Genomic DNA, 5255 nt, shown 5'->3' on the forward strand with positions numbered 1-5255 from the left:
TTATAAGTTAGTTCCGAAATTCTGTTACACCCATTGCCCTTCTGTGACAAAGGGTACAAACATTAAATAGTAATCTAAACATAGTTTAATATATATATCATAAATGGGTTGTTTATCCCGGTGAAAGGGACGCTCTCGTTTTAAATCGCTCTTGTGCATATGTTGAATAGTTGTTTTACGCGTTTATATATATATATAAAAGGACAAATTCAATATAGCCATTGAGTTAGTGTGAACATTGAGTGCAAATAATTTTATTGGTATGGGCATTTTATTATTATTAATATTATTATTATAAACTAGTATACCTACCCGCGCGATGCGCGGAAAATATTGTTGGAGCTTCTAAGAAACTGTTTCTTGCAGTCCTAATTATACTATACTGCATTACCCTCAATAGAAGATCAATCCAAAGCATATGAAAAAAGTATTCTCACAGCAATTTAATAGATCTATTCTTCTCCCTAAGATACATTTTTACATATTAAAACACTCAGCAACAATAATTTATTTCAGAAATTTTAGTACATTTGCAATATTTGCAAAGCAGCTATACAGATATTATTCATCCATCCAAAACCGCAGATCTTCAATTAAAAGTGTTCGGCTATCATCGGCACCGGTTGGCTGAGCCGACGCCATGTAACCTCCGACATCAACCTTGCTCTGCACTTCTAATGTTGTACTGTTTGGCATGGCGATAACCATTTGTTAGGATTTGTTCTCTCAAGATTCTGTTGCTCAACCTTATATCCAAATTAAAATTCAAAATCAGCCTCTAAGCCAACTTTAATTTTTATGTTTTCTGCGTCTGTGTCGCTGAACAAAGAAAATAACTCGATATAAACGGGACGGACAAACAATATTAAAGCAAAAGTAGCTTTAAACAAAAGAGTCTTGAAAGGAAAAAGTTACACACGATAACTAAATGAAAATAGTTATTAATCCTCACAAAGTTACTTGTAGTATCTTGAAAAGTTGTCCACAATACATAATAACTGGACTTGTATAAGTAGGAAAGAGGTAGAGTTGGGACTTAAGTTTGTTAACAACATCATTACCTCACTTTTCTTATCAAGCCATTCAAGCCATAAGAAAATGTATGGCTAAGGATCAAAATTCAGTGATAGCAACCATATTCATGGAAAGAAAAATATGTAAAGAATCTGCAAAATAAAACTACAATGAATAAACTTCCAATTGACAGCATGACGACTAATATATGTTGTTGCCTCTGCACAAACTTTTTCCAAAACTGTTTTCCAATAACAACACAGACATGCTAAGAAAAAAAAAAAGAATCTCCAAAAAGAGCTGATGATTGAAGAAATTATAGAAAGGAAGATTGTAAGTGAAAAAGTTGATCTTGCACGTCTAAAATGTAAGATAAATGATATGAATATAGAAATATAATAAATTAACTTGCATAATGTTCGCAATACACATGCAAAAAGCAAGTCAAAAATAGAAGAATTTAAAAATATTGTATATTAACCTGGTTGCGAAACGTAAAAAGTAAAGCAGTTCCATCACGAGGTGCATCTTCCTCAAATACAACTTTGTGCATCTGAATGCCCCTAAGACGGTGCAAAGATATAGTTAAAATAAAAGCCCCACGTTTTGGACAAAATTTTAATAAAATAACAAAAAAGATGCCAGAACATATGCAAAGATAAAGCTTTAAGACGTGCATCTTCCTCGGTATAATTTTGTGCATTTAAATATCCTTGAGACAAAAAAAAAACCCCCATTTTGACAAAATTTTAATAGAATAACAAAACAAATGCCAGCACATTTTACAAAAATAATCTTTAAAAACCAAGAGGAAAATATTGTAACATGATAATAGGCTAAACTTTTAGTTACTTTTCTTTTGCATTACGTTCCACTGCCATCACTGTTAGAAGGAATTCGATTGCTCTACTCTGTAGCAAACACAAATGATGCGGACCTAAAACAAATATGAAAAATAATATATTAAAAAAGATTATCTTTCCCTGACTTGGAGAGAACGACTAACACACTTATATACCTTATTTTGTCTTTTATTCACTTGCTTTGTTGTCTTATCACATCCTAGATTATCCATTAACATATATATGAAGTGCTGCTTCAAATGATATCTATTACCAAAGTAGAAAATGTCAAGACATGAAATGTTGGTTCAAGATTATAATACAGTTAGCAGCATCGACTGAAACCAACCATAAACCTCTCTTAAGGGTTTTGGTTCTCTTTTGTCTCTGAGTCCTAAAAGGATGGAAAGTAAAGAAAAAGCTCCCTACATATTGGCTCAAAATCTAGAAAACATCGCCCTGAAAAATAACTTAATTGACACATGCTGATAACATCTACTATGTCGTTGAATTTTTTTTATTAATTCATTTGAAAAGGAGGACAATTTAAATTTATAATATGGGTTTCATCCATTAATCAAAAGGTGTTGGTACATTTATTTGAGAATAAATTTGTACTCTTATATTTTTTAGTTTTGCTTTTATAATGCTCAGAATGAAAAAAAAATATTGTTCATGATCATGTTGGTGGTCCAATAAATACAAATATTGGATAAAAAGTTAGATATATTACTTTCTTTACCCTTACTTGCCTTCACCAATATTGGTCATCTTGGAGAAAATAGTTATAATTAATAAATTGATGCTAATTATTCTTTTTATCAATTGACCTTTTGAAAAATATTTATGCGAAATAGAGAAACTCCTAAAACACTATAAGCTAAAAATTAATTATGGCATCAAGCAATCCAAAAGCATATTCACTCATTGTATGTGCTTTGAGAAAAGCAAGTTTTAACCCGATTATTCTAAGCTCAAGTTTTTCCTATTCTTTATGTTGCTATAGTTCTAAATACTAAGACTTGATGTTTAATCCTACGATACCAAAAAAAACTTAATGATCCAAGCAAAATCAATAAAGTTACTTTAGAGGTAAATATGCCAAATTACGATACCAAGAAGATACAATCTAATAATTAAATTTTACATTCACAACCTATTCAAAATAAAGCAGTAGATAAAGACAATGAGAGAAATTTACTTGAGATGCTTCCTAGACCACCTAACATATCTTGGTGAACCTCTTACAGCCACTAATTCATCTTCATCTTTGTACCTCAAAAACCAGCCATGTGCAATCCCAAAAAAAAAAATATCTTCACAGAATGCGTGTTTACAACTGCTATGAGGTTTGACTGGTTGGTTTATATAGTGACATAGTAATATTTTTTTGGATAAAACTGCTTGCCAGCTTTCCTTCTAGTTGTTTGAATTTGCAACTTACTTTGAACGTCATAGAGAGACCTCAAAGACTCCACAAATTCACTATCACATTCATATTCACACACAACTAATACAGAAAACACATGAATGCAAACCTTTTCTTCATATGGATACACACTAAAATTATAAATTTCTTGCACATACACAATTCAATCTAGTCCATTGTCTGTTCGGTGATTTCATAACCATTTATGCATCAACCTCTTTCTCACCTATTTGCACGGTTGTTCAGTCTTATCTTTCAGCCGAAAAACCTTATTTACTATAGCACTATCAAGCCACTTCATAATTTAGCGATTCAACTCATCTTTCTTTTTTTTCCGCATAAATATCATCAATCACTTATTTGAAATGAAGGCATCTTATATTATTTGTTTTCCTCTGCTTGTACAATATTGGTCTCTTTTGAGTTTATGGGATGTGAAGTCGAGTATGAATTTAAAGGATGTTGCGTACTTAAACATAGAGTGTCAGTCATTATTGAAATTGTATGAAATACTTCTTTTTGCCTCGCAATTAGATCAATTAGTTGCATCTTACGCATTGTTCTATTTCCAGCAACAATCCAACTAATAAAATATAGAGAGGGTTTAATGTTTAAAGCTTTTATACACGAAAGCTCAAGCGCAATATTTGAAATCATATTTCACAGATCTTCATGGTAGTACTTGCCAATGTAATGCTTTTAATTCCACGTATAAATACTTGTATTGTATAACGAAAAGCATAGATTCGAAGAAGTTTATGAAATAAAGTTAAAAATCTATTGATTCTAAAAAACCTTTTTTGTCTCTTACCTTGTTTACACGACTTTCACATGAGTCTCTTCTTGCATTCGCAGTGTTAGTGTACTACATCGCTCCTGTATTAATTTAAGAAGTTGAAACTTCCAATTCATTATTACCATAAATAGATAAATCAATATACGACAAATATATTAAAAAGTCGAAAGCATACAACAAAAGTAAACTTATATCTCATTTTTTTCCAGTTAGTATCCAAAAGAGTTCAAATATATTCTTAAAGGTAAAGTTTAGTGAATGATTGAGCCTATTAAGATGCAAGAAAGGAGGACACATAAAGTTTCAAGATCAATAATAATCGGAGTTGAAAAAATAATATATCACATAGAAAACATGTCCTTTGTTCTCTTTTTCCAGTTAGTATCCAAAAGAGTTCAAATATATTCTTAGAGGTAAAGTTTGGTGAATGATTGAGCCAATTAAGATGTAAGAAAGGAGGACACGTAAAGTTTCAAGATCAAAAATAATTGAAGTTGAAAAAATAATATATTTCTTGCCAATAAATTCGCCAATAAATCAAAAAGATGATAAGTAAATCCGAAAAAAGAGAACAAAGGACCTGTTTTCTATGTGACAAACTTCAGATTTCATGCCTACAACCACGGAGTGGATCGTCTTCTTTTACAATCTGCAATCGGCGTTGGTGGTTCTTCAATATGGTCATCATTTATACAAATTTCCTATCATTCATATCAATGGAAATACTAGAAGAATCTATGGTTCTTCAATCTGGTCATCATTCAATGAATTTAGATGGGTTTTAAACTTTTCCCAAGAAGAAAAGAGAGAAACTGATCTCTCCAGCAGTTTTCGTTGTTATCCTTTTTGTGCGCTTAGGTTTTCAATGTCGTGGGATCATGGGAGTTTCTTATCTTTTAATTTAATATAATTAAATAATATGGAATTCAACTATAGATTTTTAACAAAAAAGTAGGGAAAAGAATGAAAAAAACACTCGTTCATTATTTTTTACACTGTAACAGGTGTTTTTTCCTAAGTATGCAATTTATAAATATTAATCTTAAATCGATTTTCTTTTTTAGAGAGAGAAAAAAGGTTTACTTTTTACATTTTTTTAAAAATAAATTTAAAACTCCAACAAAGTTGGAGAATTGTCCAAAAAATTGATATGTGTCAGTTTAATATTATGACA

At 30.8% G+C, this 5255-nt stretch overlaps 1 long non-coding RNA gene across 3 annotated transcripts; it reads right to left on the reverse strand.

Annotated features, from left to right (window-relative positions):
* Nucleotides 1-452: 452 nt before the first annotated feature.
* Nucleotides 453-4932, reverse strand: LOC109238243. 3 transcript variants are annotated; one of them, XR_002069717.1, is made up of 4 exons: nucleotides 4662-4932; nucleotides 4097-4161; nucleotides 1496-1567; nucleotides 453-746 (listed from the first exon to the last, which is right to left on the reverse strand). It is a non-coding gene; the product is annotated as an uncharacterized LOC109238243 (long non-coding RNA). The 3 variants fall into 3 exon arrangements; XR_002069716.1 differs by having other exon boundaries at nucleotides 453-819; XR_002069718.1 differs by having other exon boundaries at nucleotides 453-819; nucleotides 1496-1577.
* Between the last annotated feature and the right edge of the window lie 323 nt (nucleotides 4933-5255).

Source organism: Nicotiana attenuata, unplaced genomic scaffold (genome assembly GCF_001879085.1).
Source record: "Nicotiana attenuata strain UT unplaced genomic scaffold, NIATTr2, whole genome shotgun sequence".
Taxonomy (NCBI): domain Eukaryota; kingdom Viridiplantae; phylum Streptophyta; class Magnoliopsida; order Solanales; family Solanaceae; genus Nicotiana; species Nicotiana attenuata.